Genomic DNA, 26,844 nt, shown 5'->3' with positions numbered 1-26,844 from the left:
AAAAAACAGATCTAGAATATCTATTTAGGAGTCTTAGACCTTTCTAACGATATATAGTTTGTCATGATTAGATTAGGATTTAATTGTAATATAGTGAATTAAAAACTCAAAATACACAGATAGTCAAAATTATAGTTAATCCCTTTTTTATACCCTAAACAGGCAACGTGACTCAGGAGTCACATATATTTCAAAACATGCTAAATAACAACATGAACAACATATTAATTAATTTTCTTCTTCAGCACTTTAAGACAATGTTCACAATTAATGTTAGCAGTATTATTATTATTTTTCCAGAAGAAAAGAAAGTTTAATATATATTTACTTTCCTCAAAATCTGAATGTCCTGCACCACCGGTAGCCATGTTGGATTTAGGTCAGGCTGACTAATTTATCACAAAAAACTTGAAGCAAATCATGTGACCAGCATACTCAAGACAGACCAGGCTGTGATAAATGATAAAAGGATTTGATGAAAAAATCGTTCTTAGGCCCCAAAAAAGACAATAAAAAATATAGCTGCAAGCAGCCATTACCGGGGCCAAGCAGAATAAGACGACAAGACATGCCAACATGTCTGAAAGTGTCAGACCAACTGCAACAATGAGCAATTAAAGACATTTAAAGAGGATTATAGGCGAAATGGCTGAAAAATCATAGAAACAGTAAATAATAATATGATTTAATGGATTATCACTTTTGACCAATAGGTGGCGCAGTCACAAAACTGATGTGATGTGGTCAGAGTGAAGTGACAATGAGACAAACAAAGTTTGGTATCAATATGTCAAGGCATTGCAGAGATAAAGCCTGAATAGTCCTTTTGGCATCATGCCTCAACTTTGCTGCCGCGCTATACGAAAACGGTTTAGTCTATCGACACGAAATGCATAACTTTTAGTCGGCACGGTCTGGAGATGATACGATTCGATTTTGGTGAAAATCGGACAAACGGTCTAGGAGGAGTTCGAAAAAGTAGGTTTTGAATGAAAATCAAGATGGCGGACAAGAAGTTTGACCAAATAAGGAAAATTTGGTATCTATGTTCTCGGCTTGACCCAAGGAATCTACTAAGATCAGTGGCATTTCAATAGGCAGATTTATTCAAAAGTTATTAGCATTTTTAGAAATTTTGTTATAACTTTTGACCAAAAGGTGGCGCTGTCTCGAAATATGTTGGGTACTTTCAGGGGATGGTGTTGATGGCACATTCTGAGTTTCATTAAATTACACCAATGCATTTGTTTAGTATAGCATTTTATTTCACAAAACTGTATTGAAGTCAATGGGAATTTCATGTTTTGTTCTATTATAGCGCCACCAAGAGGCTCAGTCCCACAATTTTTTTTTGTGTCCTCAGAGTGAGCCCATACATATGTGTGTCGATTTTGGTGAAAATATCTCAATTCGCTTCAGAGTTATAGACATTTCTATGAAAAAACACATAAAAAATGACTGACACATGACTTTGATTGGAATTTACTACCCCTAAACATCAATATTTTCGCATTTGAGTATTACCATTTAATTATCGACCTATGTTTCCAAACTTCTGACGGTGGTTTCGTCTCGATCGGACAAACGGTTTCGAAGATATAGCCAAATGTTTTTTAAGCGCTAAATCACAACGCTACACAAACCGTAAGGCGAAACCTAGCATGTTTGGTATCGTAGAACTCGGCAACGATTCAGGAGTCTAATGAGATGAGTTTCGTGAAAATAAGTCGATCACACCCAAAGTTATAAGCATTTGAAAAAAAAAATTCACCACTAGGTGGCGCTGTTTCGAAACTTCTCAGGCTCATTCAGGGCATTGTGCTGATGACCCATACCACGTTTCGTAACAATCCGTTCATGCGTTCATAAAATACAGAATTTTAGCACAAAATTCAAAATGGCCGACAGCCAAAATGACCGATATGGTCAAATTGGATATCAGTCGACTCGGCATGTTGCCCTGAATCTAACGAGACCAATTGTATGATTTTTGGACAAACTGTTCAGAAGTTATAAGCAAAAATAGCCATTTTTCATATCTCCGGACCAGTAGGTGGCGCTGCGCCGAAACACAGCATGTAGCCTCAGGTCATGCTTGTGAGTACAAGTACCAAGTTTGGTCTGAATACGATAAACCGTTGCGGAGATACGGCCTTACGACTGTTTTTGCTAGCGCTACGTAAAATGTATTCGTGCGTTTATCGAAAACGGTTTGACGAATCCATTTGAATTCCATAACTTTTTGTCAGCACTACCTGAAGATGATCTGGTTCAATTTTCGTGCAAATCGGACAAACCGTCTAGGACGAGTTCGAAAAAGTAGCTTTTTTTGAAAATTCAAGATGGCGGCCATATTTTTATGACGGCAAATGACGTCATAGGGTGCAATCGAATCGCCATGAGCTCAGGAATCAGAGGGAAAAAGAATTTCGCTGATTGGCCTTACGGTTCAAAAGTTATTAGCAAAATAAAAGTGAAACTTTGGACAGGTGGTGGCGCTAGAGGGAATGACTTAGAAACACCAAAATTGGTGTATTTAATGTTGAGACGGTCCTCTATCAGAATGTCAAACCAAAACAACTTTCCCGCAATCGGTTCTATGGGCTGCCATAGACTCCCATGGCGGAAGAAGAAGAAGAAGAAGAAGAAGAAGAAGAATAAATATAGCTGCAAGCAGCAATTATCGGGGCCAAGCGCAAGCAGATGACAGGATATGCCATCATGGCTGAAGGTGTCAGACCAACTGCATCAATGAGCAATTAAAGACATTTAAAGAGGATTTTAGGCGAAATCGCTGTAAAATCACATAAACAGTAATACAAAATATGATTTAATTGATTATCACTTTCGACCACAGTTATGAAACTGATGTGATGTGGTCAGAGAGAAGTGACAATGACACATACAAAGTTTGGTGTCAATATGTCAAGGCATTGCAGAGATAAAGCCTGAATAGTCCTTTTGGCATCATGCCTCAACTTTGCTGCTGCGCTATACGAAAACGGTTTCGTCTATCGACACGAAATCCATAACTTTTAGTCAGCACGGTCTGGAGATGATACGATTCGATTTTGGTGAAAATCGGACAAACGGTCTAGGAGGAGTTCGAAAAAGTAGGTTTTGAATGAAAATCAAGATGGCGGACAGGAAGTTCGGCCAAATAAGGTAAACTTGGTATCTATGTTCTCGGCTTGACCCAAGGAATCTATTAAGACCAGTGGCATTTCAATAGCCAGATTTATTCAAAAGTTATTAGCTTTTATGTAAATTTTGTTATAACTTTTGACCACTAGGAGGCGCTGTCTCGAAACTTCTCACGCTACTTCAAGGCATTGTGCTGATGACCCATACCAATTTTCGTAACAATCCGTTAATGCGTTCTTAAAATACAGCATTTTAGCACAAAATTCAAAATGGCCGACAGCCAAAATGGCTGATCTGGGAAAATTGGATATAAATCGACTCAGCATGACGCCCTGAATCTAACAAGACCAAATTTATGATTTTTGGACAAACTGTTCAGAAGTTATAAGAAAAAAAATCTATTTTTCATATCTCCGGACCAGTAGGTGGTGCTGTGCCGAAACGCAGCATGTTGCCTCAGGTCATGCTTGTGATGACATGGACCAAGTGTGGTCTGAATCCAATAAAGCGTTGCGGAGATACAGCCTTATGTCTGTTTTCACAAGCGCTACGTAAAATTTGTTCGAGGGTTTATCGAAAACGGTTTGGAGAATCAACTTGAATTCCATAACTTTTTGTCGGCATGGTCTGGAGATGATCTGGTTCAATTTTCGTGAAAATCGGAGTAACGGCCTAGGAGGAGTTCGAAAAAGTAGGTTTTTCGGAAAATTCAAAATGGCGGAAAAATTTTCATGACGGAAAATGACGTCATATGGTGCAATCGAATCGTACTGAGCCAAGGAATAAGAGGAAAAAAGAATTTTGTTTCTAGCCCTTGTGGTTCAAAAGTTATTAGCATAAACATGAGTGCAACTTTGGACAGCTGGTGGCGCTAGAGGGAATGAATTGCAGACTCCAAATTTGCTATGCTGATAGTTCAGACTCTCCTCTATCAGTGTGCCAAATTTTATAACTTTCCCGCAAGCGGTTCTATGGGCTGCCATAGACTCCCAGTCGGAAAAATGAAGAATAATAATAATAATAGGAACGGGAACAGATACAATAGGTGCCTACGCACCTTCGGTGCTTGGCCCCTAAATATAGCTGCAAGCAGCAATTACCGGGGCCAAGCAGAATAAGACGACAAGACATGCCAACATGTCTGAAAGTGTCAGACCAACTGCAACAATGAGCAATTAAAGACATTTAAAGAGGATTTTAGGCGAAATGGCTGAAAAATCATGTAAAAAGTGATTCAAAATATGATTTAATGGATTGTCACTTTTGACCAAAAGGTGGCGCTGTTACGAAATTGATGTGGTGTGGTCAGAGTAAGGAGACAGTGACACATACAAAGTTTTGTGTCAATATGTCGAGGCATTGCAGATATAAAGCCTGAATAGTCATTTTGGCATCATGCCTCAACTTTGTTGCTGTGCTATACGAAAACGGTTTCATCAATCGACACGAAATCCATAACTTTTTGTCGGCACAGTCTGGAGATGATACGATTCAATTTTGGTGAAAATCGGGCAAACGGTCTAGGAGGAGTTCGAAAAAGTAGGTTTTGAATGAAAATCAAGATGGCGGACAGGAAGTTTGGCCAAATAAGGAAAACTTGGTATCTATGTTCTCGGCTTGACCCAAGGAATCTATTAAGACCCGTGGCATTTCAATAGCCAGATTTATTCAAAAGTTATTAGCCTTTTTGGAAATTTTGTTATAACTTTTGACCACTAGGTGGCGCTGTCTTGAAATATTTTGGTTGCCTTCAGGGGATGGTGCTGATGACACAATCTGAGTTTCGTAATATTACACCAATGCATTTGTTTAGTATAGCATTTTATTTCACAAAACTGTATTGAAGTCAATGGGAATTTCATATTTTGTTCAATTATAGCGCCACCAAGAGGCTCAGTCCCACAATTTTTTTTACGTGTCCTCAGAGTGAGCCCATACATATGTGTGTCAATTTTGGTGAAAATATCTCAATTCGCTTCGGAGTTATAGACATTTATATGAAAAAACACGAAAAAAATGACTGACACATGACTTTGATTGGAAATTAGTACCCCTAAACATCAATATTTTCGCATTTGGGCATTGGCATATAGCTATCGACCTATGTTTCCAAACTTCTGACGGTGGTTTCGTCTCGATCGGACTAGCGGTTTCAAAGATATAGCCAAATGTTTTTAAGCGCTAAATCACAACGCTACACAAACCGTAAGGCGAAACCTAGCATGTTTGGTATCGTAGGACTCGGCAACGATTCAGGAGTCTAAAAAGATGAGTTTCGTGAAAATAAGTCGACCACACCCAAAGTTATAAGCATTTGAAAAAAAAAATTCACCACTAGGTGGCGCTGTTTCGAAACTTCTCAGGCTCATTCAGGGCATTGTGCTGATGACCCATACCACATTTCGTAACAATCCGTTCATGCGTTCATAAAATACAGAATTTTAGCACAAAATTCAAAATGGCCGACAGCCAAAATGACCGATATGGTCAAATTGGATATCAGTCGACTCGGCATGTTGCCCTGAATCTAACGAGACCAATTGTATGATTTTTGGACAAACTGTTCAGAAGTTATAAGCAAAAATAGCCATTTTTCATATCTCCGGACCAGTAGGTGGCGCTGCGCCGAAACACAGCATGTAGCCTCAGGTCATGCTTGTGAGTACAAGTACCAAGTTTGGTCTGAATACGATAAACCGTTGCGGAGATACGGCCTTACGACTGTTTTTGCTAGCGCTACGTAAAATGTATTTGTGCGTTTATTGAAAACGGTTTGACGAATCCATTTGAATTCCATAACTTTTTGTCAGCACTACATGAAGATGATCTGGTTCAATTTTCGTGCAAATCGGACAAACCGTCTAGGACGAGTTCGAAAAAGTAGCTTTTTTTGAAAATTCAAGATGGCGGCCATATTTTTATGACGGCAAATGACGTCATAGGGTGCAATCGAATCGCCATGAGCTCAGGAATCAGAGGAAAAAAGAATTTCGCTGATTGGCCTTACGGTTCAAAAGTTATTAGCAAAATAAAAGTGAAACTTTGGACAGGTGGTGGCGCTAGAGGGAATGACTTAGAAACACCAAAATTGGTGTATTTAATGTTGAGACGGTCCTCTATCAGAATGTCAAACCAAAACAACTTTCCCGCAATCGGTTCTATGGGCTGCCATAGACTCCCATGGCGGAAGAATAATAATAATAATAATAATAATAATAATAATAATAATAAGAAACGGAACAGATACAATAGGTGCCTCCGCACCTTCGGTGCTTGGCCCCTAATAAATATAGCTGCAAGCAGCAATTACCGGGGCCAAGCAGAATAAGACGACAAGACATGCCAACATGTCTGAAAGTGTCAGACCAACTGCAACAATGAGCAATTAAAGACATTTAAAGAGGATTTTAGGCGAAATGGCTGAAAAATCATGTAAAAAGTGATTCAAAATATGATTTAATGGATTGTCACTTTTGACCAAAAGGTGGCGCTGTTACGAAATTGATGTGGTGTGGTCAGAGTAAGGAGACAGTGACACATACAAAGTTTTGTGTCAATATGTCGAGGCATTGCAGATATAAAGCCTGAATAGTCATTTTGGCATCATGCCTCAACTTTGCTGCTGTGCTATACGAAAACGGTTTCATCAATCGACACGAAATCCATAACTTTTTGTCGGCACAGTCTGGAGATGATACGATTCGATTTTGGTGAAAATCGGACAAACGGTCTAGGAGGAGTTCGAAAAAGTAGGTTTTGAATGAAAATCAAGATGGCGGACAGGAAGTTTGGCCAAATAAGGAAAACTTGGTATCTATGTTCTCGGCTTGACCCAAGGAATCTATTAAGACCCGTGGCATTTCAATAGCCAGATTTATTCAAAAGTTATTAGCCTTTTTGGAAATGTTGTTATAACTTTTGACCACTAGGTGGCGCTGTCTTGAAATATTTTGGTTGCCTTCAGGGGATGGTGCTGATGACACAATCTGAGTTTCGTAATATTACACCAATGCATTTGTTTAGTATAGCATTTTATTTCACAAAACTGTATTGAAGTCAATGGGAATTTCATATTTTGTTCAATTATAGCGCCACCAAGAGGCTCAGTCCCACAATTTTTTTTACGTGTCCTCAGAGTGAGCCCATACATATGTGTGTCAATTTTGGTGAAAATATCTCAATTCGCTTCGGAGTTATAGACATTTATATGAAAAAACACGAAAAAAATGACTGACACATGACTTTGATTGGAAATTGGTACCCCTAAACATCAATATTTTCGCATTTGGGCATTGGCGTATAGCTATCGACCTATGTTTCCAAACTTCTGACGGTGGTTTCGTCTCGATCGGACTAGCGGTTTCAAAGATATAGCCAAATGTTTTTTAAGCGCTAAATCACAACGCTACACAAACCGTAATGCAAAACCTAGCATGTTTGGTATCGTAGGACTCGGCAACGATTCAGGAGTCTAAAAAGATGAGTTTCGTGAAAATAAGTCGACCACACCCAAAGTTATAAGCATTTGAAAAAAAAAATTCACCACTAGGTGGCGCTGTTTCGAAACTTCTCAGGCTCATTCAGGGCATCGTGCTGATGACCCATACCACGTTTCGTAACAATCCGTTCATGCGTTCATAAAATACAGCATTTTAGCACAAAATTCAAAATGGCCGACAGCCAAAATGACCGATATGGCAAAATTGGATATCAGTCGACTCGGCATGTTGCCCTGAATCTAACGAGACCAATTGTATGATTTTTGGACAAACTGTTCAGAAGTTATAAGCAAAAATAGCCATTTTTCATATCTCCGGACCAGTAGGTGGCGCTGCGCCGAAACACAGCATGTAGCCTCAGGTCATGCTTGTGAGTACAAGTACCAAGTTTGGTCTGAATACGATAAACCGTTGCGGAGATACGGCCTTACGACTGTTTTTGCTAGCGCTACGTAAAATGTATTTGTGCGTTTATTGAAAACGGTTTGACGAATCCATTTGAATTCCATAACTTTTTGTCAGCACTACCTGAAGATGATCTGGTTCAATTTTCGTGCAAATCGGACAAACCGTCTAGGACGAGTTCGAAAAAGTAGCTTTTTTTGAAAATTCAAGATGGCGGCCATATTTTTATGACGGCAAATGACGTCATAGGGTGCAATCGAATCGCCATGAGCTCAGGAATCAGAGGAAAAAAGAATTTCGCTGATTGGCCTTACGGTTCAAAAGTTATTAGCAAAATAAAAGTGAAACTTTGGACAGGTGGTGGCGCTAGAGGGAATGACTTAGAAACACCAAAATTGGTGTATTTAATGTTGAGACGGTCCTCTATCAGAATGTCAAACCAAAACAACTTTCCCGCAATCGGTTCTATGGGCTGCCATAGACTCCCATGGCGGAAGAATAATAATAATAATAATAAATATAGCTGCAAGCAGCAATTACCGGGGCCAAGCAGAATAAGACGACAAGACATGCCAACATGTCTGAAAGTGTCAGACCAACTGCAACAATGAGCAATTAAAGACATTTAAAGAGGATTTTAGGCGAAATGGCTGAAAAATCATGTAAAAAGTGATTCAAAATATGATTTAATGGATTGTCACTTTTGACCAAAAGGTGGCGCTGTTACGAAATTGATGTGGTGTGGTCAGAGTAAGGAGACAGTGACACATACAAAGTTTTGTGTCAATATGTCGAGGCATTGCAGATATAAAGCCTGAATAGTCATTTTGGCATCATGCCTCAACTTTGCTGCTGTGCTATACAAAAACGGTTTCATCAATCGACACGAAATCCATAACTTTTTGTCGGCACAGTCTGGAGATGATACGATTCGATTTTGGTGAAAATCGGACAAACGGTCTAGGAGGAGTTAGAAAAAGTAGGTTTTGAATGAAAATCAAGATGGCGGACAGGAAGTTTGGCCAAATAAGGAAAACTTGGTATCTATGTTCTCGGCTTGACCCAAGGAATCTATTAAGACCCGTGGCATTTCAATAGCCAGATTTATTCAAAAGTTATTAGCCTTTTTGGAAATTTTGTTATAACTTTTGACCACTAGGTGGCGCTGTCTTGAAATATTTTGGTTGCCTTCAGGGGATGGTGCTGATGACACAATCTGAGTTTCGTAATATTACACCAATGCATTTGTTTAGTATAGCATTTTATTTCACAAAACTGTATTGAAGTCAATGGGAATTTCATATTTTGTTCAATTATAGCGCCACCAAGAGGCTCAGTCCCACAATTTTTTTTACGTGTCCTCAGAGTGAGCCCATACATATGTGTGTCAATTTTGGTGAAAATATCTCAATTCGCTTCGGAGTTATAGACATTTATATGAAAAAACACGAAAAAAATGACTGACACATGACTTTGATTGGAAATTAGTACCCCTAAACATCAATATTTTCGCATTTGGGCATTGGTGTATAGCTATCGACCTATGTTTCCAAACTTCTGACGGTGGTTTCGTCTCGATCGGACTAGCGGTTTCAAAGATATAGCCAAATGTTTTTTAAGCGCTAAATCACAACGCTACACAAACCGTAAGGCGAAACCTAGCATGTTTGGTATCGTAGGACTCGGCAACGATTCAGGAGTCTAAAAAGATGAGTTTCGTGAAAATAAGTCGACCACACCCAAAGTTATAAGCATTTGAAAAAAAAAATTCACCACTAGGTGGCGCTGTTTCGAAACTTCTCAGGCTCATTCAGGGCATTGTGCTGATGACCCATACCACATTTCGTAACAATCCGTTCATGCGTTCATAAAATACAGAATTTTAGCACAAAATTCAAAATGGCCGACAGCCAAAATGACCGATATGGTCAAATTGGATATCAGTCGACTCGGCATGTTGCCCTGAATCTAACGAGACCAATTTTATGATTTTTGGACAAACTGTTCAGAAGTTATAAGCAAAAATAGCCATTTTTCATATCTCCGGACCAGTAGGTGGCGCTGCGCCGAAACACAGCATGTAGCCTCAGGTCATGCTAGTGAGTACAAGTACCAAGTTTGGTCAGAATACGATAAACCGTTGCGGAGATACAGCCTTACGACTGTTTTTGCAGGCGCTACGTAAAATTTGTTCGAGCGTTTATCGAAAACGGTTTGACGAATCCATTTGAATTCCATAACTTTTGGTCAGCACTGCCTGAAGATGATCTGGTTAAATTTTCGTGCAAATCGGACAAACCGTCTAGGACGAGTTCGAAAAAGTAGCTTTTTAGATAAATTCAAAATGGCGGCCATATTGTTATGACGGAAATGACGTCATAGGATGCAATCGAATCGTCATGAGCTCAGGAATCAGAGGAAAAAAGGATTTCGCTGATTGGCCTTACGGTTCAAAAGTTATTAGCAAAATAAAAGTGAAACTTTGGACAGGTGGTGGCGCTAGAGGGAATGACTTAGAAACACCAAAATTGGTGTATTTAATGTTGGGACTGTCCTCTATCAGAATGTCAAACCAAAACAACTTTCCCGCAATCGGTTCTATGGGCTGCCATAGACTCCCATGGCGGAAGAATAATAATAATAATAATAATAATAATAATAATAAGAAACGGAACAGATACAATAGGTGCCTCCGCACCTTCGGTGCTTGGCCCCTAATAAATATAGCTGCAAGCAGCAATTACCGGGGCCAAGCAGAATAAGACGACAAGACATGCTAACATGTCTGAAAGTGTCAGACCAACTGCAACAATGAGCAATTAAAGACATTTAAAGAGGATTTTAGGCGAAATGGCTGAAAAATCATGTAAAAAGTGATTCAAAATATGATTTAATGGATTGTCACTTTTGACCAAAAGGTGGCGCTGTTACGAAATTGATGTGGTGTGGTCAGAGTAAGGAGACAGTGACACATACAAAGTTTTGTGTCAATATGTCGAGGCATTGCAGATATAAAGCCTGAATAGTCATTTTGGCATCATGCCTCAACTTTGCTGCTGTGCTATACGAAAACGGTTTCATCAATCGACACGAAATCCATAACTTTTTGTCGGCACAGTCTGGAGATGATACGATTCGATTTTGGTGAAAATCGGACAAACGGTCTAGGAGGAGTTCGAAAAAGTAGGTTTTGAATGAAAATCAAGATGGCGGACAGGAAGTTTGGCCAAATAAGGAAAACTTGGTATCTATGTTCTCGGCTTGACCCAAGGAATCTATTAAGACCAGTGGCATTTCAATAGCCAGATGTATTCAAAAGTTATTAGCCTTTTTGGAAATTTTGTTATAACTTTTGACCACTAGGTGGCGCTGTCTTGAAATATTTTGGTTGCCTTCAGGGGATGGTGCTGATGACACAATCTGAGTTTCGTAATATTACACCAATGCATTTGTTTAGTATAGCATTTTATTTCACAAAACTGTATTGAAGTCAATGGGAATTTCATATTTTGTTCAATTATAGCGCCACCAAGAGGCTCAGTCCCACAATTTTTTTTACGTGTCCTCAGAGTGAGCCCATACATATGTGTGTCAATTTTGGTGAAAATATCTCAATTCGCTTCGGAGTTATAGACATTTATATGAAAAAACACGAAAAAAATGACTGACACATGACTTTGATTGGAAATTAGTACCCCTAAACATCAATATTTTCACATTTGGGCATTGGCGTATAGCTATCGACCTATGTTTCCAAACTTCTGACGGTGGTTTCGTCTCGATCGGACTAGCGGTTTCAAAGATATAGCCAAATGTTTTTTAAGCGCTAAATCACAACGCTACACAAACCGTAAGGCGAAACCTAGCATGTTTGGTATCGTAGGACTCGGCAACGATTCAGGAGTCTACAAAGATGAGTTTCGTGAAAATAAGTCGACCACACCCAAAGTTATAAGCATTTGAAAAAAAAAATTCACCACTAGGTGGTGCTGTTTCGAAACTTCTCAGGCTCATTCAGGGCATCGTGCTGATGACCCATACCACGTTTCGTAACAATCCGTTCATGCGTTCATAAAATACAGAATTTTAGCACAAAATTCAAAATGGCCGACAGCCAAAATGACCGATATGGCAAAATTGGATATCAGTCGACTCGGCATGTTGCCCTGAATCTAACGAGACCAATTGTATGATTTTTGGACAAACTGTTCAGAAGTTATAAGCAAAAATAGCCATTTTTCATATCTCCGGACCAGTAGGTGGCGCTGCGCCGAAACACAGCATGTAGCCTCAGGTCATGCTTGTGAGTACAAGTACCAAGTTTGGTCTGAATACGATAAACCGTTGCGGAGATACGGCCTTACGACTGTTTTTGCTAGCGCTACGTAAAATGTATTCGTGCGTTTATCGAAAACGGTTTGACGAATCCATTTGAATTCCATAACTTTTTGTCAGCACTACCTGAAGATGATCTGGTTCAATTTTCGTGCAAATCGGACAAACCGTCTAGGACGAGTTCGAAAAAGTAGCTTTTTTTGAAAATTCAAGATGGTGGCCATATTTTTATGACGGCAAATGACGTCATAGGGTGCAATCGAATCGCCATGAGCTCAGGAATCAGAGGAAAAAAGAATTTCGCTGATTGGCCTTACGGTTCAAAAGTTATTAGCAAAATAAAAGTGAAACTTTGGACAGGTGGTGGCGCTAGAGGGAATGACTTAGAAACACCAAAATTGGTGTATTTAATGTTGAGACGGTCCTCTATCAGAATGTCAAACCAAAACAACTTTCCCGCAATCGGTTCTATGGGCTGCCATAGACTCCCATGGCGGAAGAATAATAATAATAATAATAATAATAATAATAAATATAGCTGCAAGCAGCAATTATCGGGGCCAAGCGCAAGCAGACGACAGGATATGCCAACATGGCTGAAGGTGTCAGACCAACTGCAACAATGAGCAATTAAATACATTTAAAGAGGATTTTAGGCGAAATGGCTGAAAAATCATATAAAAAGTCATTCGAAATATGATTTAATGGATTATCACTTTCGACCAATCTGTGGCGCAGTTACAAAACTGATGTGATGTGGTCAGAGTGAAGTGACAATGACACATACAAAGTTTGGTGTCAATATGTCAAGGCATTGCAGAGATAAAGCCTGAATAGTGCTTTTAGCATCATGCCTCAACTTTGCTGCTACGCTATACGAAAACGGTTTCGTCTATAGACACGAAATCCATAACTTTTAGTCAGCACAGTCTGGAGATGATACGATTCGATTTTGGTGAAAATCGGACAAACGGTCTAGGAGGAGTTCGAAAAAGTAGGTTTTGACTGAAAATCAAGATGGCGGACAGGAAGCTAGGCCAAATAAGGAAACCTTGGTATCTATGTTCTCGTCTTGACCCAAGGAATCTATTAAGACCAGTTGCATTACAATAGGCCAACTTATTCAAAAGTTATTAGCAGTTTTGTAAATTTTGTTATAACTTTTGACCACTAGGTGGCACTGTCTCGAAATATTTTGGGTACCTTCAGGGGATGGTGCTGATGGCACATTTTGAGTTTCGTAATATTACACCAATGCATTTGTTTAGTATAGCATTTTATTTCACAAAACTGCATTGAAGTCAATGGGAATTTCATGTTTTGTTCTATTATAGCGCCACCAAGAGGCTGAGTCCCACCATCTTTTTTACATGTCCTCAGAGTGAGCTCATACATATGTGTGTCGATTTTGGTGAAAATATCTCAATTCGCTTCGGAGTTATAGACATTTATATGAAAAAACATGTAAAAAATGACTGACACATGACTTTGTTTGGAATTTACTACCCCTAAACATCAATATTTTCGCATTTGGGCATTGGCGTATAGCTATCGACCTATGTTTCCAAACTTCTGACGGTGGTTTCATCTCGATCGGACTAGCGGTTTCAAAGATATAGCCAAATGTTTTTTAAGCGCTAAATCACAACGCTACACAAACCGTAAGGCGAAACCTAGCATGTTTGGTATCATAGGACTCGGCAACGATTCAGGAGTCTAAAAAGATGAGTTTCGTGAAAATAAGTCGACCACACCCAAAGTTATAAGCATTTGAAAAAAAAAATTCACCACTAGGTGGCGCTGTTTCGAAACTTCTCAGGCTCATTCAGGGCATTGTGCTGATGACCCATACCACGTTTCGTAACAATCTGTTCATGCGTTCTTAAAATACAGCATTTTAGCACAAAATTCAAAATGGCCGACAGTCAAAATGGCCGATATGGTAATATTGGATATCAGTCGACTCGGCATGTTACCCTGAATCTAACGAGACCAATTTTATGATTTTTGGACAAACTGTTCAGAAGTTATAAGCAAAAATAGCCATTTTTCATATCTCCGGACCAGTAGGTGGCGCTGCGCCGAAACACAGCATGTAGCCTCAGGTCATGCTTGTGATGACATGTACCAAGTTTGGTCTGAATCCGATAAAGCGTTGCGGAGATACGGCCTTACATCTGTTTTCGCAAGCGCTACGTAAAATGTATTCGTGGGTTTATCGAAAACTGTTAAGCGAATCAACTTGAATTCCATAACTTTTTGTCAGCATGGTCTGTAGATGATCTGGTTCAATTTTCGTGCAAATCGGACAAACCGTCTAGGACGAGTTCGAAAAAGTAGCTTTTTAGATAAATTCAAAATGGCGGCCATATTGTTATGACAGAAATGATGTCATAGGGTGCAATCGAATTGGCATGAGCTCAGGAATCAGAGAGAAAAATAATTGTGTTGATTGGCCTTACGGTTCAAAAGTTATTAGCAAAATAAAAGTGAAACTTTGGACAGGTGGTGGCGCTAGAGGGAATGACTTAGACACACCAAAATTGGTGTATTTAATGTTGGGACTGTCCTCTATCAGAATGTCAAACCAAAACAACTTTCCCGCATTCGGTTCTATGGGCTGCCATAGACTCCCAGTTGGAAGAAGGAAGAATAATAATAATAAGAACGGGAACAGATACAATAGGTGCCTACGCACCTTCGGTGCTTGGCCCCTAATAATAATAATAAGAAACGGAACAGATACAATAGGTGCCTCCGCACCTTCGGTGCTTGGCCCCTAAATATAGCTGCAAGCAGCAATTACCGGGGCCAAGCAGAATAAGACGACAAGACATGCCAACATGTCTGAAAGTGTCAGACCAACTGCAACAATGAGCAATTAAAGACATTTAAAGAGGATTTTAGGCGAAATGGCTGAAAAATCATGTAAAAAGTGATTCAAAATATGATTTAATGGATTGTCACTTTTGACCAAAAGGTGGCGCTGTTACGAAATTGATGTGGTGTGGTCAGAGTAAGGAGACAGTGACACATACAAAGTTTTGTGTCAATATGTCGAGGCATTGCAGATATAAAGCCTGAATAGTCATTTTGGCATCATGCCTCAACTTTGCTGCTGTGCTATACGAAAACGGTTTCATCAATCGACACGAAATCCATAACTTTTTGTCGGCACAGTCTGGAGATGATACGATTCGATTTTGGTGAAAATCGGACAAACGGTCTAGGAGGAGTTCGAAAAAGTAGGTTTTGAATGAAAATCAAGATGGCGGACAGGAAGTTTGGCCAAATAAGGAAAACTTGGTATCTATGTTCTCGGCTTGACCCAAGGAATCTATTAAGACCTGTGGCATTTCAATAGCCAGATTTATTCAAAAGTTATTAGCCTTTTTGGAAATTTTGTTATAACTTTTGACCACTAGGTGGCGCTGTCTTGAAATATTTTGGTTGCCTTCAGGGGATGGTGCTGATGACACAATCTGAGTTTCGTAATATTACACCAATGCATTTGTTTAGTATAGCATTTTATTTCACAAAACTGTATTGAAGTCAATGGGAATTTCATATTTTGTTCAATTATAGCGCCACCAAGAGGCTCAGTCCCACAATTTTTTTTACGTGTCCTCAGAGTGAGCCCATACATATGTGTGTCAATTTTGGTGAAAATATCTCAATTCGCTTCGGAGTTATAGACATTTATATGAAAAAACACGAAAAAAATGACTGACACATGACTTTGATTGGAAATTAGTACCCCTAAACATCAATATTTTCGCATTTGGGCATTGGCGTATAGCTATCGACCTATGTTTCCAAACTTCTGACGGTGGTTTCGTCTCGATCGGACTAGCGGTTTCAAAGATATAGCCAAATGTTTTTTAAGCGCTAAATCACAACGCTACACAAACCGTAAGGCGAAACCTAGCATGTTTGGTATCGTAGGACTCGGCAACGATTCAGGAGTCTAAAAAGATGAGTTTCGTGAAAATAAGTCGACCACACCCAAAGTTATAAGCATTTGAAAAAAAAAATTCACCACTAGGTGGCGCTGTTTCGAAACTTCTCAGGCTCATTCAGGGCATTGTGCTGATGACCCATACCACATTTCGTAACAATCCGTTCATGCGTTCATAAAATACAGAATTTTAGCACAAAATTCAAAATGGCCGACAGCCAAAATGACCGATATGGTCAAATTGGATATCAGTCGACTCGGCATGTTGCCCTGAATCTAACGAGACCAATTGTATGATTTTTGGACAAACTGTTCAGAAGTTATAAGCAAAAATAGCCATTTTTCATATCTCCGGACCAGTAGGTGGCGCTGCGCCGAAACACAGCATGTAGCCTCAGGTCATGCTTGTGAGTACAAGTACCAAGTTTGGTCTGAATACGATAAACCGTTGCGGAGATACGGCCTTACGACTGTTTTTGCTAGCGCTGCGTAAAATGTATTTGTGCGTTTATTGAAAACGGTTTGACGAATCCATTTGAATTCCATAACTTTTTGTCAGCACTACCTGAAGATGATCTGGTTCAATTTTCGTGCAAATCGGACAAACCGTCTAGGACGAGTTCGAAAAAGTAGCTTTTTTTGAAAATTCAAGATGGCGGCCATATTTTTATGACGGCAAATGACGTCATAGGGTGCAATCGAATCGCCATGAGCTCAGGAATCAGAGGAAAAAAGAATTTCGCTGATTGGCCTTACGGTTCAAAAGTTATTAGCAAAATAAAAGTGAAACTTTGGACAGGTGGTGGCGCTAGAGGGAATGACTTAGAAACACCAAAATTGGTGTATTTAATGTTGAGACGGTCCTCTATCAGAATGTCAAACCAAAACAACTTTCCCGCAATCGGTTCTATGGGCTGCCATAGACTCCCATGGCGGAAGAATAATAATAATAATAATAAATATAGCTGCAAGCAGCAATTACCGGGGCCAAGCAGAATAAGACGACAAGACATGCCAACATGTCTGAAAGTGTCAGACCAACTGCAACAATGAGCAATTAAAGACATTTAAAGAGGATTTTAGGCGAAATGGCTGAAAAATCATGTAAAAAGTGATTCAAAATATGATTTAATGGATTGTCACTTTTGACCAAAAGGTGGCGCTGTTACGAAATTGATGTGGTGTGGTCAGAGTAAGGAGACAGTGACACATACAAAGTTTTGTGTCAATATGTCGAGGCATTGCAGATATAAAGCCTGAATAGTCATTTTGGCATCATGCCTCAACTTTGCTGCTGTGCTATACAAAAACGGTTTCATCAATCGACACGAAATCCATAACTTTTTGTCGGCACAGTCTGGAGATGATACGATTCGATTTTGGTGAAAATCGGACAAACGGTCTAGGAGGAGTTAGAAAAAGTAGGTTTTGAATGAAAATCAAGATGGCGGACAGGAAGTTTGGCCAAATAAGGAAAACTTGGTATCTATGTTCTCGGCTTGACCCAAGGAATCTATTAAGACCCGTGGCATTTCAATAGCCAGATTTATTCAAAAGTTATTAGCCTTTTTGGAAATTTTGTTATAACTTTTGACCACTAGGTGGCGCTGTCTTGAAATATTTTGGTTGCCTTCAGGGGATGGTGCTGATGACACAATCTGAGTTTCGTAATATTACACCAATGCATTTGTTTAGTATAGCATTTTATTTCACAAAACTGTATTGAAGTCAATGGGAATTTCGTATTTTGCTCAATTATAGCGCCACCAAGAGGCTCAGTCCCACAATTTTTTTTACGTGTCCTCAGAGTGAGCCCATACATATGTGTGTCAATTTTGGTGAAAATATCTCAATTCGCTTCGGAGTTATAGACATTTATATGAAAAAACACGAAAAAAATGACTGACACATGACTTTGATTGGAAATTAGTACCCCTAAACATCAATATTTTCGCATTTGGGCATTGGCGTATAGCTATCGACCTATGTTTCCAAACTTCTGACGGTGGTTTCGTCTCGATTGGACTAGCGGTTTCAAAGATATAGCCAAATGTTTTTTAAGCGCTAAATCACAACGCTACACAAACCGTAAGGCGAAACCTAGCATGTTTGGTATCGTAGGACTCGGCAACGATTCAGGAGTCTAAAAAGATGAGTTTCGTGAAAATAAGTCGACCACACCCAAAGTTATAAGCATTTGGAAAAAAAAATTCACCACTAGGTGGCGCTGTTTCGAAACTTCTCAGGCTCATTCAGGGCATTGTGCTGATGACCCATACCACATTTCGTAACAATCCGTTCATGCGTTCATAAAATACAGAATTTTAGCACAAAATTCAAAATGGCCGACAGCCAAAATGACCGATATGGTCAAATTGGATATCAGTCGACTCGGCATGTTGCCCTGAATCTAACGAGACCAATTGTATGATTTTTGGACAAACTGTTCAGAAGTTATAAGCAAAAATAGCCATTTTTCATATCTCCGGACCAGTAGGTGGCGCTGCACCGAAACACAGCATGTAGCCTCAGGTCATGCTTGTGAGTACAAGTACCAAGTTTGGTCTGAATACGATAAACCGTTGCGGAGATACGGCCTTACGACTGTTTTTGCTAGCGCTACGTAAAATGTATTTGTGCGTTTATCGAAAACGGTTTGACGAATCCATTTGAATTCCATAACTTTTTGTCAGCACTACCTGAAGATGATCTGGTTCAATTTTCGTGCAAATCGGACAAACCGTCTAGGACGAGTTCGAAAAAGTAGCTTTTTTTGAAAATTCAAGATGGCGGCCATATTTTTATGACGGCAAATGACGTCATAGGGTGCAATCGAATCGCCATGAGCTCAGGAATCAGAGGAAAAAAGAATTTCGCTGATTGGCCTTACGGTTCAAAAGTTATTAGCAAAATAAAAGTGAAACTTTGGACAGGTGGTGGCGCTAGAGGGAATGACTTAGAAACACCAAAATTGGTGTATTTAATGTTGAGACGGTCCTCTATCAGAATGTCAAACCAAAACAACTTTCCCGCAATCGGTTCTATGGGCTGCCATAGACTCCCATGGCGGAAGAATAATAATAATAATAATAAATATAGCTGCAAGCAGCAATACGGGGCCAAGCCCTGCAAGGCAGAGCAAGCAACAGCCGCTGTAGCGCAATGCGGAGCCAGAAGAGCAAAACATCAGAAATTTAATGTACATCAAGCACAGTAAGCACATCAATTACAGCAGCACAGCTAGCATTTAAGCACCAACAGCAGTGCAGAGCCGGAAGGAATTTAAATTATTATTTTATACACAATTTCAAAGTCGCCCCACACTGGTCTCGAACCCACGACCACAATGGTTCGGGATTCATGACGCATGGTTGAACCACTTGCGCCACCCAGAGGACATGTTTTACAAAGCTGCAGAGGAGAGGCTTCAGTGTGTGAATGAGCACACAAAATCATGTTAACGAGATTAGCATGCTAAGCTAACTTAATGCTAATATAGCTTATGATGTGGTACATCCAATGCTGGCAAAATAGATATCCTCAGATTCGACATGACGCAAGGAATCGATAGACACCAATTTTATGATTTTGTGACAAACTGTTCACAAGTTACAGCCTCTGAACCAATTATGGGTTGACCTCATTAAGTTTGCGACATCATAACTTTTTTTTTCCAGTATAGCAAAAAAATCGGGGACAGTACTTTTATGCGGCTCAGTCCGAAGATCATTTGAGTACATGTTTGGACAAAATTAGACCAATTTTGAAGGAGGAGTAGCGAAAAAACTGTTTTACATTCACTCCAATATGGCGGCCAGTCACATTGTTGATAAATAACATATGAGATATCGTTGAAATCGGCATAAGCCAAGGAATATATTGACATAAAGAAATCAAATTTCAAGCAATGTTAGCAAAAGTTATAAGCGTTTTTTCAAAAAACAATGATATCTCTGGAACACTAGGTGGCGCTGTGATCAAATTTCTCAGGTACCTTCGGGCCATGCTAATGATGATCCATACCAAATTTGGTGAAGAAATTTCAAATAGTTTAAAAGATATTGCAAATTATGACATCATTCAAAATGGCGGACACGTGGTACATCCCATCATGGCAAAATCGATATCCACGGATTTGTCATGACCCAAGGAATCGATAGACACCAAGTTTATAATTTTCTGACAAACTGTTCATAAGTTATTGGCCAAAATATGCATTTTCCATATCTCATGACCCGTAGGTGGCGCTGTTCCCAACTTTGGCATGGAACCTCAGATCATGCTTCCGATGAAGTGTACCAATTTTCGTTTCGATTGATCAAAGTTTGGCCGAGCTATAGCTTCTGAACCAATTTTGGGTCGACCTCGTTAAGTTTGCGACGTCATAACTTTTGATCAGAGAAGAATAAAAAAAATCGGGGACAGTACTTTTATGCGGCTCAGTCCGAAGATCATTTGAGTACATGTTTGGACAAAATTAGACCAATTTTGAAGGAGGAGTAGCAAAAAAACTGCATACTGTACTTTTCAAAATGGCCACTACTGTAATGGGCGGAGTCTTAATGTAAGATATTGGTTCTAATCAGCATGATGAGATGAATCAGGTGTACTAAGTTTCATTTTTCTAGATCAAAGGGTTCAAAAGTTATAACCATTTCAATGTTGAATTTTTGAACTGCTGGTGGCGCTATAGAGTTGGACCTAGAGACTCAAAAATTGCTACAATTACTTTTCATTACCATCACTACAAGTGTGCCAAATTTCATCATTTTCCTATGTATGGTTCATAGGGCTGCCATAGACTTCAAGAGGAGGAAGAAGAATAATAATAATAATAAATATAGCTGCAAGCAGCAATTACCGGGGCCAAGCAGAATAAGACGACAAGACATGCCAACATGTCTGAAACAATGAGCAATTAAAGACATTTAAAGAGGATTTTAGGCGAAATGGCTGAAAAATCATGTAAAAAGTGATTCAAAATATGATTTAATGGATTGTCACTTTTGACCAAAAGGTGGCGCTGTTACGAAATTGATGTGGTGTGGTCAGAGTAAGGAGACAGTGACACATACAAAGTTTTGTGTCAATATGTCGAGGCATTGCAGATATAAAGCCTGAATAGTCATTTTGGCATCATGCCTCAACTTTTCTGCTGTGCTATACGAAAACGGTTTCATAAATCGACACGAAATCCATAACTTTTTGTCGGCACGGTCTGGAGATGATACGATTCGATTTTGGTGAAAATCGGACAAACGGTCTAGGAGGAGTTCGAAAAAGTAGGTTTTGAATGAAAATCAAGATGGCGGACAGGAAGTTTGGCCAAATAAGGAAAACTTGGTATCTATGTTCTCGGCTTGACCCAAGGAATCTATTAAGACCCGTGGCATTTCAATAGCCAGATTTATTCAAAAGTTATTAGCCTTTTTGGAAATTTTGTTATAACTTTTGACCACTAGGTGGCGCTGTCTTGAAATATTTTGGTTGCCTTCAGGGGATGGTGCTGATGACACAATCTGAGTTTCGTAATATTACACCAATGCATTTGTTTAGTATAGCATTTTATTTCACAAAACTGTATTGAAGTCAATGGGAATTTCATATTTTGTTCAATTATAGCGCCACCAAGAGGCTCAGTCCCACAATTTTTTTTACGTGTCCTCAGAGTGAGCCCATACATATGTGTGTCAATTTTGGTGAAAATATCTCAATTCGCTTCGGAGTTATAGACATTTATATGAAAAAACACGAAAAAAATGACTGACACATGACTTTGATTGGAAATTAGTACCCCTAAACATCAATATTTTCGCATTTGGGCATTGGCGTATAGCTATCGACCTATGTTTCCAAACTTCTGACGGTGGTTTCGTCTCGATCGGACTAGCGGTTTCAAAGATATAGCCAAATGTTTTTTAAGCGCTAAATCACAACGCTACACAAACCGTAAGGCGAAACCTAGCATGTTTGGTATCGTAGGACTCGGCAATGATTCAGGAGTCTAAAAAGATGAGTTTCGTGAAAATAAGTCGACCACACCCAAAGTTATAAGCATTTGAAAAAAAAAATTCACCACTAGGTGGCGCTGTTTCGAAACTTCTCAGGCTCATTCAGGGCATTGTGCTGATGACCCATACCACATTTCGTAACAATCCGTTCATGCGTTCATAAAATACAGAATTTTAGCACAAAATTCAAAATGGCCGACAGCCAAAATGACCGATATGGTCAAATTGGATATCAGTCGACTCGGCATGTTGCCCTGAATCTAACGAGACCAATTGTATGATTTTTGGACAAACTGTTCAGAAGTTATAAGCAAAAATAGCCATTTTTCATATCTCCGGACCAGTAGGTGGCGCTGCGCCGAAACACAGCATGTAGCCTCAGGTCATGCTTGTGAGTACAAGTACCAAGTTTGGTCTGAATACGATAAACCGTTGCGGAGATACGGCCTTACGACTGTTTTTGCTAGCGCTACGTAAAATGTATTTGTGCGTTTATTGAAAACGGTTTGACGAATCCATTTGAATTCCATAACTTTTTGTCTGCACTACCTGAAGATGATCTGGTTCAATTTTCGTGCAAATCGGACAAACCGTCTAGGACGAGTTCGAAAAAGTAGCTTTTTTTGAAAATTCAAGATGGCGGCCATATTTTTATGACGGCAAATGACGTCATAGGGTGCAATCGAATCGCCATGAGCTCAGGAATCAGAGGAAAAAAGAATTTCGCTGATTGGCTTTACGGTTCAAAAGTTATTAGCAAAATAAAAGTGAAACTTTGGACAGGTGGTGGCGCTAGAGGGAATGACTTAGAAACACCAAAATTGGTGTATTTAATGTTGAGACGGTCCTCTATCAGAATGTCAAACCAAAACAACTTTCCCGCAATCGGTTCTATGGGCTGCCATAGACTCCCATGGCGGAAGAATAATAATAATAATAATAAATATAGCTGCAAGCAGCCATTACCGGGGCCAAGCAGAATAAGACGACAAGACATGCCAACATGTCTGAAAGTGTCAGACCAACTGCAACAATGAGCAATTAAAGACATTTAAAGAGGATTTTAGGCGAAATGGCTGAAAAATCATGTAAAAAGTGATTCAAAATATGATTTAATGGATTGTCACTTTTGACCAAAAGGTGGCGCTGTTACGAAATTGATGTGGTGTGGTCAGAGTAAGGAGACAGTGACACATACAAAGTTTTGTGTCAATATGTCGAGGCATTGCAGATATAAAGCCTGAATAGTCATTTTGGCATCATGCCTCAACTTTGCTGCTGTGCTATACGAAAACGGTTTCATCAATCGACACGAAATCCATAACTTTTTGTCGGCACAGTCTGGAGATGATACGATTCGATTTTGGTGAAAATCGGACAAACGGTCTAGGAGGAGTTCGAAAAAGTAGGTTTTGAATGAAAATCAAGATGGCGGACAGGAAGTTTGGCCAAATAAGGAAAACTTGGTATCTATGTTCTCGGCTTGACCCAAGGAATCTATTAAGACCCGTGGCATTTCAATAGCCAGATTTATTCAAAAGTTATTAGCCTTTTTGGAAATTTTGTTATAACTTTTGACCACTAGGTGGCGCTGTCTTGAAATATTTTGGTTGCCTTCAGGGGATGGTGCTGATGACACAATCTGAGTTTCGTAATATTACACCAATGCATTTGTTTAGTATAGCATTTTATTTCACAAAACTGTATTGAAGTCAATGGGAATTTCATATTTTGTTCAATTATAGCGCCACCAAGAGGCTCAGTCCCACAATTTTTTTTACGTGTCCTCAGAGTGAGCCCATACATATGTGTGTCAATTTTGGTGAAAATATCTCAATTCGCTTCGGAGTTATAGACATTTATATGAAAAAACACGAAAAAAATGACTGACACATGACTTTGATTGGAAATTAGTACCCCTAAACATCAATATTTTCGCATTTGGGCATTGGCGTATAGCTATCGACCTATGTTTCCAAACTTCTGACGGTGGTTTCGTCTCGATCGGACTAGCGGTTTCAAAGATATAGCCAAATGTTTTTTAAGCGCTAAATCACAACGCTACACAAACCGTAAGGCGAAACCTAGCATGTTTGGTATCGTAGGACTCGGCAACGATTCAGGAGTCTAAAAAGATGAGTTTCGTGAAAATAAGTCGACCACACCCAAAGTTATAAGCATTTGAAAAAAAAAATTCACCACTAGGTGGCGCTGTTTCGAAACTTCTCAGGCTCATTCAGGGCATTGTGCTGATGACCCATACCACATTTCGTAACAATCCGTTCATGCGTTCATAAAATACAGAATTTTAGCACAAAATTCAAAATGGCCGACAGCCAAAATGACCGATATGGTCAAATTGGATATCAGTCGACTCGGCATGTTGCCCTGAATCTAACGAGACCAATTGTATGATTTTTGGACAAACTGTTCAGAAGTTATAAGCAAAAATAGCCATTTTTCATATCTCCGGACCAGTAGGTGGCGCTGCGCCGAAACACAGCATGTAGCCTCAGGTCATGCTTGTGAGTACAAGTACCAAGTTTGGTCTGAATACGATAAACCGTTGCGGAGATACGGCCTTACGACTGTTTTTGCTAGCGCTACGTAAAATGTATTTGTGCGTTTATTGAAAACGGTTTGACGAATCCATTTGAATTCCATAACTTTTTGTCAGCACTACCTGAAGATGATCTGGTTCAATTTTCGTGCAAATCGGACAAACCGTCTAGGACGAGTTCGAAAAAGTAGCTTTTTTTGAAAATTCAAGATGGCGGCCATATTTTTATGACGGCAAATGACGTCATAGGGTGCAATCGAATCGGCATGAGCTCAGGAATCAGAGGAAAAAAGAATTTCGCTGATTGGCCTTACGGTTCAAAAGTTATTAGCAAAATAAAAGTGAAACTTTGGACAGGTGGTGGCGCTAGAGGGAATGACTTAGAAACACCAAAATTGGTGTATTTAATGTTGAGACGGTCCTCTATCAGAATGTCAAACCAAAACAACTTTCCCGCAATCGGTTCTATGGGCTGCCATAGACTCCCATGGCGGAAGAATAATAATAATAATAAATATAGCTGCAAGCAGCAATTACCGGGGCCAAGCAGAATAAGACGACAAGACATGCCAACATGTCTGAAAGTGTCAGACCAACTGCAACAATGAGCAATTAAAGACATTTAAAGAGGATTTTAGGCGAAATGGCTGAAAAATCATGTAAAAAGTGATTCAAAATATGATTTAATGGATTGTCACTTTTGACCAAAAGGTGGCGCTGTTACGAAATTGATGTGGTGTGGTCAGAGTAAGGAGACAGTGACACATACAAAGTTTTGTGTCAATATGTCGAGGCATTGCAGATATAAAGCCTGAATAGTCATTTTGGCATCATGCCTCAACTTTGCTGCTGTGCTATACGAAAACGGTTTCATCAATCGACACGAAATCCATAACTTTTTGTCGGCACAGTCTGGAGATGATACGATTCGATTTTGGTGAAAATCGGACAAACGGTCTAGGAGGAGTTCGAAAAAGTAGGTTTTGAATGAAAATCAAGATGGCGGACAGGAAGTTTGGCCAAATAAGGAAAACTTGGTATCTATGTTCTCGGCTTGACCCAAGGAATCTATTAAGACCAGTGGCATTTCAATAGCCAGATGTATTCAAAAGTTATTAGCCTTTTTGGAAATTTTGTTATAACTTTTGACCACTAGGTGGCGCTGTCTTGAAATATTTTGGTTGCCTTCAGGGGATGGTGCTGATGACACAATCTGAGTTTCGTAATATTACACCAATGCATTTGTTTAGTATAGCATTTTATTTCACAAAACTGTATTGAAGTCAATGGGAATTTCATATTTTGTTCAATTATAGCGCCACCAAGAGGCTCAGTCCCACAATTTTTTTTACGTGTCCTCAGAGTGAGCCCATACATATGTGTGTCAATTTTGGTGAAAATATCTCAATTCGCTTCGGAGTTATAGACATTTATATGAAAAAACACGAAAAAAATGACTGACACATGACTTTGATTGGAAATTAGTACCCCTAAACATCAATATTTTCGCATTTGGGCATTGGCGTATAGCTATCGACCTATGTTTCCAAACTTCTGACGGTGGTTTCGTCTCGATCGGACTAGCGGTTTCAAAGATATAGCCAAATGTTTTTTAAGCGCTAAATCACAACGCTACACAAACCGTAAGGCGAAACCTAGCATGTTTGGTATCGTAGGACTCGGCAACGATTCAGGAGTCTACAAAGATGAGTTTCGTGAAAATAAGTCGACCACACCCAAAGTTATAAGCATTTGGAAAAAAAAATTCACCACTAGGTGGCGCTGTTTCGAAACTTCTCAGGCTCATTCAGGGCATCGTGCTGATGACCCATACCACGTTTCGTAACAATCCGTTCATGCGTTCATAAAATACAGAATTTTAGCACAAAATTCAAAATGGCCGACAGCCAAAATGACCGATATGGCAAAATT

Source organism: Abramis brama (genome assembly GCF_963993115.1).
Source record: "Abramis brama genome assembly, chromosome: 9".
Classification (NCBI taxonomy): domain Eukaryota; kingdom Metazoa; phylum Chordata; class Actinopteri; order Cypriniformes; family Leuciscidae; genus Abramis; species Abramis brama.
The sequence above is the reverse complement of the archived record's forward strand: the minus strand, read 5'-3'. Positions refer to the sequence as shown.